The sequence below is a fragment of the Belonocnema kinseyi genome, chromosome 6 (assembly GCF_010883055.1).
Source record: "Belonocnema kinseyi isolate 2016_QV_RU_SX_M_011 chromosome 6, B_treatae_v1, whole genome shotgun sequence".
NCBI lineage: Eukaryota > Metazoa > Arthropoda > Insecta > Hymenoptera > Cynipidae > Belonocnema > Belonocnema kinseyi.
In genome coordinates, this window is record NC_046662.1 from 59979242 (window position 1) to 59993090 (window position 13849).

At 28.2% G+C, this 13849-nt stretch overlaps 1 long non-coding RNA gene across 1 annotated transcript in view; it reads left to right on the plus strand.

The window, feature by feature from the left end:
- The window catches only part of LOC117174417, a 17164-nt gene continuing 3315 nt past the window's right edge, over positions 1–13849 (plus strand). Inside the window, exons 1-2 of the long non-coding RNA XR_004467306.1 lie at positions 1–103; positions 580–859. This is a non-coding gene — a long non-coding RNA (uncharacterized LOC117174417). The remainder of the gene's footprint in view (positions 104–579; positions 860–13849) is intronic.

Below are 13849 nucleotides of genomic sequence, written 5' to 3' on the forward strand. Positions count from 1 at the left end.
ATTGGGTGTCTTAGTTTTTCTTAATATCATGGATCTTTTTGTGCTGCTAAGATTTGTTTGGGCTGGATCGGTCGTGATGTCTATGCTCGTTTTGATTAAATGTGTGGGTAACGCCCGTTTCGGCTCGCTTTCTTGATTGCTTCCATTTAATTTTGTTATGTTGGTTGCGTGCATTTGGGTTTGTCCTAATAATTACATACGTAAGAAGTAGGGTTGCTTGTTACGTTCGTTTGCGTTTGATTAACGGCATTGCTTAACACATCCAAACTAGTCAAAGAAAATCCAACTAGTACAAACAGATGAACTGAAATGAACGTAACCAACAGGTTAACCCAAGAAAATGCATTATAAAACCTAAAGAATATGTACTTTATTATATTTATTTTATATTTATTTATATTTATTTTATTTTTATGGCTTTGGTTTTGGAAGCCCCTTCGTTGAACAGTCAACAATGTCATTTTTCGCCAATGGGATAAATAAGATTTTATATTAGGTCTATAAACACCTCTGAATTAAGAAAAAAATATACGCTTCAGACAAAATTCTATAATTTATTGGTTTTCAATTGTATTTCAGTTTTTTAATCACCTGCTGGACAAGAAAGTCTAAGTGCCAAAGATATCCCCTTCTGAATAACTCTTCATCTGCCAACTAACGAGTATACCCAATCCGTCTTTGATAAATGTCTGAGTATTTAGCGTACGCTTTTTTGGTTATCGGATCCTTCACCACAGAACCAGGTTGAATCGGGATACGATCAACTTTAGCTTCTTATTGGTTAAGTCAAATATAATCATTATTATTATTTCGAAGATTCCAGAAATGGGGAAGAATTACTTCTAAATTTAACTGACTTGTGAGTATATTAATGATTGACCAAAAAATTAAATTTTTTATTGTATAAAAAATGCTTGTAAACAATTAGCTATATCTATTATTTACGATTAAACCATAATATATTATGTACTTACAACTCCAATGCCGTTGTGCATACGATACTTTGTCTTAAATAGGCAGAATAAACACTTCTTTTCGGAAAATAACGCTCGCTGCTCATTGCTGGCACGTAAAGGAGAAGAGCTCTTATTTTGCCTAATTCAAATAAATAAAGTGTGTACCATTGTATCGATCATATATCACTTGAGAATGCAACCTGAGTATCATATTTGATCATCCAATACAAAATAATAATTTTTTAAATAATCGCAAATAAAAAATGCATGTTAGGAGAACATATAAAAAAGTCAATGTGCAAGCCCTATTAGGTTTAAATCCACTAGGGCCTATGAAACACTCTACGAGTAGAACTAGGATAAAATTAGACCTCTTAGAGTATCCTCTAATATATTTTTTTTAGATCGTGTTTAGCTTTCAATTTACTTGACCTGGAACTCCATACACTTTATAAACGCCCTGCTCATGAGAATATCCAATGTTCTTTAATTGAAACCATATAATGGAACGATTAATGAGATCGACTGCTGGCGGTGGGGGCGGTTAGTGACTTGATTCTGTACACAGAATATACCTACTAATTATTTTAAAGGTTAATATATCAAAAACATATATTTCGGGTTCCAATCGTTCACTTCTTTAGGGTTGACTTTTGTCTATTTGTTTTCCCGTTTGTTTTTCATGGACGCCTCAATTAAAATACAAAAAATACGTACATATTATTTTAACAGACGCAGCATCCCAAAATGGTAGCTCTCAAAACAGGGAAAATAGGAGAAAACATTTTTACATTCTCATCAGGGAAGGTATTAGATTTGTGTAAAATTTGACCCCCTCCCCTCAGTTTTGGTCAAATTTCCAAGTTTCGAGAGACCCTGAATCCGAAAAACAGGTTTTCTCGAATTTGTCTGTCTTTTTGTCTGTATGTCTGCCATTATGTATATATGTCCGTCTGTATGTCTGTCTGTGAACACGATAACTTTTGAAAAAATTAATCTACTAGATGGGTTTTTGGCACACTCGCTTCGTGTCCTAAACTTGAGGTCAAGTTCGTTAGCCAGCTATTTTGGGTAAAAATTCAAAAAGTAGGCACACTTTGAGTATTTTTAAGACTATTTTTTTTAAATTCAAAAATTCTCTACAATTATTCATAGCATTTAAAAAGTCGAACAATTTAACCTAATGCCTTATTTCATAACATCAAAAATTGCCAGAGTTACAGCATTTACAAAATTCCAAAAACACACAAAAATAAACATTTCAGGCCAAATAACGCAGCATATGAAAAAAAGTCTCCAAAAGAAAAATTTGGCTTTTTGAATGCACTACAAATTATCATAACAACTTTTTAATTTTTTTTTATACTTAAAATTTTTTTTTGATAGCATACATAATAATTAATTATGAAAAATCCAAAAATTACATTTTTCGGACAAACTAGGCAAAATAGGTAAAAGATGAGTACAAAAAAATTATGCACTTGAAAAAGATCTACAAATATGTTATTAAACTCTTTTTGATAGGATGCGTAGTTTGGGCTTTAATCATGAAGAAAATCATTAACAGTAAAAAAATCCGCCCGATGCGGGGGCACATTTTTATCAAAACTTTTGTCTTAAAATTTCTTTTTCGTCTCCTATGTGGGGTTTCAAAAATTTTAAGTTTTTATGTTGTTAATGATATTTTTTAACGGTTAAAACCAAAAACAGAATTATCAAAAATTATTCATGACAAATAAATCATATTTATGTTACCATCAGATAAGGTATTGGATTTGTATAAAATTTTACCGTCCCCTCCCAGTTTTTGTCAAAAGGTCCACGTTTAGAGCCCCCCTAAATACGATAACAGGTTTTTACAAATGTGTCTTTCTGTATGTCTGTGAGCTTATTTTGAAAATTTTTGACTCCACATTTTGTTCATGAATCAAACATTCTCTGTACAGTTATTCATAGTACTTGAAAAAAAAAATGCTAATTTGGATAGCCCTACAAGATTATCATAACAAGTTTTAGAATTTTTTCGAAAAATGTTTAATAATAAAATTTCTTTAAAAGAATGCGCATTTTTTATTAAACAGGGCAATTTAGTTTTAAAAAGTCTTTGCACAAAGATCGAGCACGTAGCGCGAGGTAAATACATTATTGAGCGCGAAGCGCGAGAGAAATATATTATCGAGCACGAAGCGCGAGAACCAACAGTCGCGCGCCCTAGGCGCGCTCAAACTTGCGAGCCACGCGAGCCGTGCGCGTAGCGCTCGATGAGAATGTACCCGCGAGACGGGCAGATTTTGTTTAGACAAAGTTAAGGTATAGGTACCATATTTAAATCGAAAGGAAACCCTTAAGATTCACAGTCAAAATATATTGCATTTTCAACAAAATATTTTAATTTTTCACGTAAAACGTTCAGTTTTCTACCAAATCTGATGAATTTTCATTTAAAAAAAACGATTTTTTAAGGCAAAAGTTGATTTTTAAGCCCAAAAATAATCGTTTTTAATTAAAGAAGATGATTTTTTTTTAAATAGGTAAATTTCAACCTAAAAATATTAATCTGAAACCAAATGGTCGAATTCTCAATGAGAACAAGCGCTGTCAAAATATTTAACCTCATCTGCAAATAGTTCAATCTTTAAGCCAAAAGAGACGAATTTTTCATAACATACATAGGGTGAGGAATCCAGTGGCTGAACCGTCACCAGTGAATGAACACTAATCCGAAAAATATATAAATATAACCCTTAAAAGTTAAAGTCTTTATGAATTTCTATATATTTAAAATCTTGAAGCAATTTTGAAGAGTTTAATATACAATTCATTGCAGTAATTTCTTGTAAATAATTTTAAAAATTTCTTGAATGTGAAGCATCATCGATTATGGTGAGTGATGATGAAAAAGTCGTCGACCACTATAGGGTACGTGCCTAAGCAACTCCTTGTTCACACTGCTTTTACAAAAAAAATCTTTACCTTTTCTGCATCAAAGTTGTGCTGTAATAGTTGTAAGATACTATTATTCAATTTCTCTCAAGGTTTTTTCACAAACAGTACGTGTTTCTATTAATAAATAAGTGTGCACGTACTGGACCTTCAAATTGCCGGTGTTCCAGTGAACGAACGCTGTGTTCATTTATTGGAGGAAAACTGTCACCCCGCGGGTCCAGTGAAGGAACAGCAGGTGACGAAGACCGGGCTGTTGTTTCGTTACATATAAATAAGTTTGTTTCAATTAATGTGACTATAAATATCGAAGCTATAAATATAAATATAAACTATAAATAGTTATAGTTTAAATGTCTATTTTTGTGGTTAGAACATCAAAAAAGTACGCACGAACTAAATTAAAGGTAAGGCAACTTTGAGGTTTGAAATTTAATGTTTTTTTTTTGCATTTAGAAAACGTTGTTTTAATATTAAAAACATTAATTCGTGCTAGGTACTACTGTATGGTTCTGTGTTCAACTTTTGTATTCCCTCCTTTCTTTATATCTAAATGTCTTGATGTTTTTATTGAAATAATATATTTAATGAATTTCGCAACGCTTTCTAATATTTTACATGATTTAATTGCTCATTTTGTAATGTACCTATGTAATTTTATACCTAAATCCTAATTCTAATTTGTAGTGATTATAGTGTTCATTCACTGGTGCTATACTGTTCATTCATTGGCTCACAGTGTTCATTCACTATTGTTTTCGTTAATTTTGCTCTATTTAATTATTTTTTATAAAGCTTCTTACTAAAAACAAAATTTGTTTATCGGATTGTGAAATTTGAACCCTTAAGAAAATATTTTCAAAAGTTTTGTAAGAATAATCAATTATTATAACATAAAATGGACTAATTGTAATAAGTGATTTCCTTAAGTGTTCATTCACTGGGTCACTCACCCTAGTTGAATTTTTAACCAAGAAAGATGAACTCTCAATCAGGAATTTTTCTAAGAAAAAGATCAATTTTTAATTTAGTGCAACTAATTTTCTATCCAAACCGATAAATTTGCAAAGAAATTGGAGAATTTTAGGGATTTTCCAGTATTTTGTAACACTCCATTAAATTTAACAAGAGTTTGAAAGATTTAAAAACAAGTTCGTAGGATTATCGAAAATTAAAAAAGGTTGAAGTTTTTCTAAACGAATTTTAAATGATTCCATAAGATGTCATGAGATTTTAAAGATTTTAAAGATTGCATGCAATTTTACTGTATTTGAGGGGATCATAAAGAGTATTTTAGTGGTATTTACCGGGTGCTATTCTTGACTTACGACCTCAAAAAATTCCAAACCCTGGACTAGATTCTGTAAGAAGAAATATAGGGATTTTTATTAACGAATAAAGAGTAGATTTATGTTCTAAATTACAAACTTTGAAAACTTGTACTTTGAAATTGTTGTTCCTTATAAAAAAGAAAATCGCTAAAAAATGTAATACAATCGAATGAAATATTGCACTGCCTCATCGAGGCTGAAGGTTAAACTCAAAATATCTTTGTTGTTTTTTTCCTCCCAGAAAAATAGCTGGGACGAATTTTATTTTTTATAGTGTATTTATACTTATATTTAAATAAAAGCAATAAAAATAATGAAATATGATAAAAGAAAAAATAAGATGTTTGAATTTGTTTTGAGAATATCTACAATTCTGATTACCTTAAAATCCTTGATTATTAGAAAAAAAATAAATTATGTTAAAAAATGCACCTTGAGCATTTTGTTCTACAATATTCCATAATAAAATTAAGCTTATCAGGAATCACTTTTTATGATTTTCTTTAAAGGAACAAGAATTTCCATGTGCGTCTGAAAAAAACTGTACCAAGTATCTGCATAAATTTTGATATTTTAGATCCATAGGTTAAGGGTAATAAAAGTTGTATTAATAAAACATAAAGCGCAATATATGTGTTTGAAAATTAAATTAAACTGATGTTTTAAAGGACAAAAAAACGTTAGCGGGCAAGCAATGGAATAATTATATTATATTATATTATTATTTATCATTTAAAAACAATTATTATTTTTTGCGGATTCTCTTGTTTAAAATGATTTCTAATACATAAAATATTGCGTTTCCATGATAATTAGATGTTTATATAAATGTGTTAAACAACTTATTATTGTTTATCGGAATTTTCTCTTATAACAGAGTTAGAAACTCGCTATCTTTTTTTTTGATTTTGATAGAATTTGGAAAGTAAGGTATAATTAAAAAAAATATTATCTTGTTTTTGGATGTTTTTAGGCACCTATTGTCAGGGGAAAATGATTAGGAATTACCTATATAGTCGAAATTAAAATGAAGGATGTTTTAATATATGATTCATTTAATAATATATTATATTATACTTACGAAAATATTGAAGAAATATTAGAAAAATGAAGAACAGATTAAAATTACAAAGCCTCATTCTGCTACTGATCGTGATCCTATTTTTATTCCTTTTTTCAAGCTGTGACTGAAAACAACTTGACTATTTCACTTGTATGTGCACACTAGTCATTATCTTATTATTGACAAAATGTTGATCTACATTTTTGAGGGAATGTTGTGTTGAAAAAAACAATTGTGAAGTACTGGAAGGTTTCTTGGTGTCCCATAAGTAGATTTCGTTTACTTTTCTTGAAAATGTTACTCGTATCTGTGGTAAACTTGAAATTCTTTTTATTCAGCTTTCTCGAATTTTCAAAGGTCATATTGTTAAAATAACTTAAGAAACAATATGGTTATTATAAATTTAAAAAAAGTGTTAAAATTTAAAGTATGTAGATAAAAAAGCTTTTCTGATTAGATTATTCTTCATTTAATTTTATCTTACATTCTGAAACGCTGCTAAAAAGCATATTGCGATTAAATTCATTTATTGTGGTATTTAGGCATAAAACCTTGTGAAAAAAAAATTAATCTCAATTTTCAGCTTCGGAGTGCACGGGAAAAATAAGTTGTCGAAACTTTACTTGACTATTCACCCAATCTAGGATAGGCTACTTTGTTTAGAATCACATCACATTTTTAGTACAGAATCGCAGACCTTATACAAAAAGTGAAAAAAGTAATATAACTATTTGAACACAATCTAAGCACACCAGATCTCGAATTTTTATTCAGCAGATTTTGTCAAAATTCCAGACAAGCATTCAATTTTTTTATAAAAAGTCCCGAATCCTTATTTTCTCTGAACAGAATATTTTTTTGGTTAAAAACTTTTTTATTCTTATTCAGCTTCTCCATATCCTGAAAGTAAGTTTTTGTTATGCTTTAAAGTTGAATAATAGATTTTTAGTCATTATCCAAAGACGATTTTTAAAACCAATTTAAAATTAAACGTTCAAATTTTTCCATGATTTACTCGGATTTCCTTATTCTTTTCTGATCAAACTCATTTTCTCTTCATTTAGCGACTCAACATCTATGAAGTAAGTTTTTATTTTTGTTTTAAACTAAAAATTACACTTTTCGTTATTATTCGGAACCGAGCCTATTCCATTCGGATTTTGTTAGTTATCTAGTTCTGTTCTGCAACCCTTCGACTGTAAATATAAATAAATTATTTCAGAACTGAATTTTCATTTTAAGTATTGAAAAGTGAATAATAATTAATTTGACAAAACGATTCTAAATCCGTATAAATATAAGAATTTCCAGATTTTAACATTACAAATTAAACAGTTTCAATTCAAAAGTCTTAGTCTTCAATAAAAGATGAACGTCCGATTGAAAATTTATTAAATATTTTAAACTTCAAAATAAATTTAAAATAATATATTCATAATGAAAGGCTTTCATTAAATTAAAAATATTGTTTCAGTCTAAAAAATTCAATTTTTAACCTATTTAATATTAAAATTTTTAACTAAGAAGAAGAATTATTTAATATTGAGCAATATTTAACTGTTTATTAAAAACTAATAAATTGAAATCAAACATTTTAAAAGTAAACAACTTAAAACTGATTTGTTTGACATCGAAGGCATTGAATCGTTAAACTTTCGAAGAGCTTTTAAACTTTAAACGTTTTAATTTTAATTGATCTATTTAAAAAGTGTGTAACTTGTCAGTGAAGTTATTGAATTTTGATTTATAAATAACAATTGAACACTTATAATTTGCAGAAAAAATTTCAGTAATTTTAAGATACATTTAGAGGTTTTGAAAAGATTCAAAATGAATTAAAAACTTGAAATAATTTCAAATAATTTACAAAGGGTGTTTATAGACAAAATTCGGATAGTCGTACGGAAATTTTGGTGCAAATAAGCACAACCTAATTCAAAACACAATGTAGATTTCTTTAGACTTTAAACAAAAAATTTAAAAGCTTTTTAAGAATTGTGAAAGGCTTGAAAAGAGTAAAAACATTTTCTTAAGATTCCTGGGAAAATGGAAATTGATTATTTATTTTGAAAAATTATTTTAAGAAAATTTTTAAAACATATTTAGAAGTTTTGAAAACATTTCTAAAATAATTTTAATTCTGAAAAAATTTAAAACAATTTCGAGATTTCTCAAGAATTTTAAATAAAAATTTGAGACTTTTAAACGATATTTAAACTATTTACACTGAAAATAATTATCTTCTAATTTAAGAAATATTCAGTTACAAAAAGTTTGTAATGATTCTAGCTTAAAATTGCTTAAAATAATATAGTTTTGAAATTTCTATAGTTCTTTCATTGATTATTTAATTTAGATCTTTGAAAATAATAAAGTTGACTTATATTTGTGGAATAGAATATGCAGTTTTCAACTCTATAATTTATGAAAGTTAAAACTGCTAAATTTTGCAGTTTATCTGCATTTCATTAAAAATTTCTAATTGAAAAGTGTTAGTATCTTACATATTTACTTGTAAATTATTGATCATTTAAGTTGAACAACATTTTTGAATTAAAAACCTTTTAAACTTCAATTTTAAAGCTTTAAAATTTAAAAGTTACACTTTCCGCGTTTTCTTTTGTAGTTAATTTTTATTGTTTGTAATGAAAAAATGTTTAACTTCAGATTTGAAATTTTTTAATTTTATTGAGCGTGAAAATGCTTGCGAATCGGAAAATGGCTGGAAATTTGTTTCTCGGATTAAAACGGCCACCCTGTGTATCAACCTTGGCTCATTAAATAATTTCAAATAATTTTAATTGATAGAATGCATAATTACACATTAGTAAATTCCAATTCTTTAAAATTGGCCATCCGTTTTGAATAGAAATTAAAAAAGTTAGAGCAATTTCAAAATTTTTGTGACCATTTTTTCAATATTTAGAAATTTTATGTAGGGTTCTTCACAGTAGTTAGAAATTCTAATAATTTATACTTATAAATTTTGTCTTATCCTTGCGATTTGTGAAAGTACATTTTTTAAATCAAAATAAACTTAAAAAAAAAATTGTGCATCAAAATTTCACAAAAAGCTTAGGTTCCTTAAAAAAATGTTTTAGTTATAAAAGAGAGAGAAAAAAGGAGAGATCCAAACCACCTCTGTCTTACTTCTTTAATATTTATCCGTTTTTTTTCATACTACTAGGATCCAACATTTTTCGAGGGAAATTTTAATACGAAACTAATAGAAAATGTTTATATGTCATGCTGATATTACATAAAAAGCACCACTGTATTTGAAGTCAATTATTATATATTTATATTTTATATTTTTAAGAACTGATTGTTCGAGAATGAAAGTTTTAAGCGAAACAAATCACGATATAAAAAAAATGGAAGAGAAGACAAATGTTGCTTTTCAAACGCTCTAAAAAATAATCATAACAGCAATTTGAATTTTCTTTAAAAATTTTAAATTTCAATTTCGATCTCACAGAAAATAATTTTAAAATGTTCATTTTGAGATCACACTATGCAAGACACGAAACAAATGAATAAACAAAAATCATTCCCTCAAAAAAGGTTTACAAGTTTTTTAAATTCTCATCAGAGAAGGTAAGATTTGTGTAAAATTTGACCCCCCCCCCCACAGGTTTTGTCAAATGTCCACGTTTTGAGACCCTCTGAATCCGAAAAACGGGTTTTTACGAATATTTTTGTCTGTCTGTTTGTCTGTCCGTGGGTTGACGTTAAATTGACTGATTACATTTTCTTTTTGTAAACTCTTTTAGTATCTTAAAATGAAGGTCAAGTTCGTTAGCCAGCCATTCTGAATATTTTTTAGACCACTTTTTTCAGAATTCAAAAATGTTCTGTATGGAAATTCATATTGATCGAATAGGCAAACAATTTAATCTCACGACTTCTTTGATAAAACAAAAATTTACTAGAGTTATAGCATATACAACATTCCAAAAAACACACGAAAATTAATATTTTAAGCCAAATACCGCACGATATAAAAAACAGTCCAGAAAAAAAATGTTTCTTTTTGAATGCCCTACAAGATTATCATAACAACTTTTTGAGTTTTCTTTAAGAATCGAAAATTTTAATTTTGACAGCATAAAAAAATAATGGAAAATCGACAATTTCATTTTGCGGCTAATATATGCAAAATAGATGAAAAGGTGTGTAGACAAAAATTGTGCATTTGAAAGGATCTACAAATTTTCTTTAATCACTTTTTGATCGGATGCGTAGTTTCTGCTTTCATTGTTAAAAACATCCTTAACAGTAAACAAAAAAATCTGCATGCTTCGTGGGCACATTCTCATCACAACTTTTTATCTTTTAATTTCGTTTTCGTCTCGGGTGTGGGTTTTCAAAAAACTTACTATTTCATGTTTTTATGTTATTTTTCACGATTAAATAAAAAAAAACCAGAAATATCAAAACATTATTCATGATAAATTAATTGATTTTTACATTCTTCTCTGTGAAGGTTTTATATTTGTGTAAAATTTGACTCCCCCAGTTTTTATCAAATGTTCACGTTTTGAGACCCTCTAACTCCGAACAACAGGTTTTTGCGAATGTGTCTGTCTTCCAGTCTGTCTGTATGTTTGTCTGTCTGTCCGTCCGTTGATTGTTTTTTTTTGTTAGCACGATTACTTTCGAAAGAATTGACTGATTATATTTTCCTTTCGTAAACTCTTTTTGTATCTTAAATTGAAGATCAAGTTCGTTAGCCAGCTATTTTGGATCAAAATTCAAAAAGTGAGCACATTTTGGATATTTTTTAGACCACTTTTTCAAAATTCCAAAATTGTCTGTGCGGATATTACAAATTAACATATTACAAAATACCATTACAAAATAACCTACAGCCCACAAATATTCACCGATTTGGACAAAAAAATTTCGAAAAAAATCTAATAAAATTTCTAAGAGAGTTATCGAGCTTGCTTCTTGAATTAGGTTTATAGTTTTTTTTATAAATAAACATATATGCCGAGAAAAATGGCCATTTGTTCTATTTAACGTTGCCGGTGCTCGTCAATGACAGAGAAGTTGTTGAAATCGCTTTAGTTGCATAGCGTAACATTAGGTAAGGATATTCCAGCATTAGACAATTTACAACAAAAATTTCTATAATCATATTATTTGTTCAACAAATTTTTTTTACGATTTTCCATAAATATACATTTTTTTAAGATATATTGCAAGAAATTTGAGTTGAAACAATATTATATGAAAAAACTGCTCTTATGATTGTAATTGTTTATATTATAAACAAAGTTAATGTAGAAATGCAGTAATCAGGCAGTTTTCGACATAAGTATTCGTTTTTTTCGAAGTACATTTTTTTAATTACGAAATTTGTGATAATCTTAGCAACATTAAAAATTTGTTTATTTTTCTAATGATTTTTTAAACAAATTTAAGAAACAAATGCAATATTTGGGCATTTGTTGGCAGAAAAATTCGTGATTTTCAATGCCAGTCTTTTCAGTTGGGATCTTCATGACAATTTCAGAAGTCATAATAAGTTGATAAATTTTATGATTTCTTCAAACAAATTTAATAAACAAATGCGTTAATCAGGTATTTGTCTACAGAAAAACTTGTTTTTTTTCTATGTCAACTTTCTTAATTAGAAAGTTCATGATAACTTCAGCAAAATTCTTAATTTTTTGATCAATTTTATTATTTAAAAAAAAATGCATTAATCAGGCATTCGTCTACTGTAATTTTTTTTGTTTTCTTTTCTATGTATATTGTTTTAATTAGGAACTTTATTTAAGCTTCATAAATATTGATAATTTTTTGATAAATTTTGTAATTTTTTAAAACAAATTTAATAAGCAAATTCATTATTGGGGCATCTGTCGACAGAAAAACTCTGTTTTGTTTCGATGTTAGAATTTTAATTTAGATCTTTATAATAAATTCGACAACATTCATGAGAAGTTGATAAATTTTATGATGTTCACAAACAAACCTAACAAACAAATGCATTATTCGGGCATCTGTTGACGGAACAATTCGTTTTTTCGATGCAAGTCTTTTTAATAGGAAACTTCATGATGATTTCAGCGAAATTCATAATTGGTTGTTAAATTTTATAATTTTTCAAAAACAAATTCAATAAACAGATGCATCCTTCGGGCATTCGTAGACAAAAAAATTTTTTTCATCGATATCCTAATTACAAAAGTTGAAATAGAATAAAACTAATTTTTCTGTAGACAAATGCCTGATTAATACATTTGTTGATTATATTTTTTTAAAGAAATTATTAAATTTATCAACTTATTATGAATGTTGCTGAAATTCTAATAAAGTTCCCAACTAAAAATACTGGCATTGAAAACACACAAATTTTTCTGTCGACAAATGCCCGAATAATGTATTTGTTCATTAAATTTGCTTTTGAAAAATCCTACATCAATTAACAAATTATGAATTTTGTTAAAATTATTATGAAGTTGATAATTTATAAAAATGTACATAGAAAAAAACGAATTTTCTGTCGGAAAATGCCTGATTATTGAATTTGTTCATAAATTTTTTTATAATATAAACAATGATAATCTTGAGAAAAAAAATTTTTAATATAATATTGTTTCTGTTCGAATTTTTTGCAGTATAACTTGAAAAAACGTATAATTATGGAAAATCGTAGAAAACATTTTTTCAACAAGTAATTTGTTTTTCTCAAATTTTGTTGTTCAATATATAATATTAAAATATCTGTAGCTAATGTTAATCTATTATCGACGAACGCCGGGAACGTCAAATAGATAAACTGGCCATTTCTTCGTCATATTGGATGAAACTCTCAGCATGAGACACTCACCAGCTACAACTCCTGGTTAAAACTAATCCCCCCCCCCCAAACCCTCAATAATCGAAGTTTTGGGGATCACTGAGCTGGGAATTTAATTTAGAAATTAAAAAAAGGTAAGGCCGATGTGTAGCCCGCATGTGTTACGTTTAAATCGTAAAAATAAAAGTGGAAATGAGCAAATTCAGTTTCTGAAAAACCGGCAGAAGTTGAAATAAAATGTTTAATAACAAATTTTTTTAAAGAGACAATGAAACTACGTCTGTTTTAATATCAATGCTTGTTATAAATTGTAATAAAATACATTTATGGAAATGATATACAAGTTGAGATACAAATTCGAGTGCGAAGCACGAGATACGTGATGAGAATGTATTCGTTAAAACTGAAGAAGCTTTAACAAAAAAGAAGTCACTGTCAGCGGGGCTGCGAGTTAAATAGTAAATATATTATCGAGCGCGAAGCGCGAGAACCAACAGTCGCGCGCTTTAGGCGAGTTGAAACTGACTCATAAGACGCGCAGTTTTGGTTTTATTTGTAAAAAAATTTGTAACTAAAATTTTCCAAGAAACTATGCAAGCTAAAAAAAATAATAAAAAATGTTTGTTCAGATGAAAAAGATCCACAAATTAGTTATTACTTATTTTAAAACACTGAGACTATGCGTGAGATTCCTGTCCTGCTGTCCAATTTTGTTGTGAAGCATTTTGATACAAATAAAACG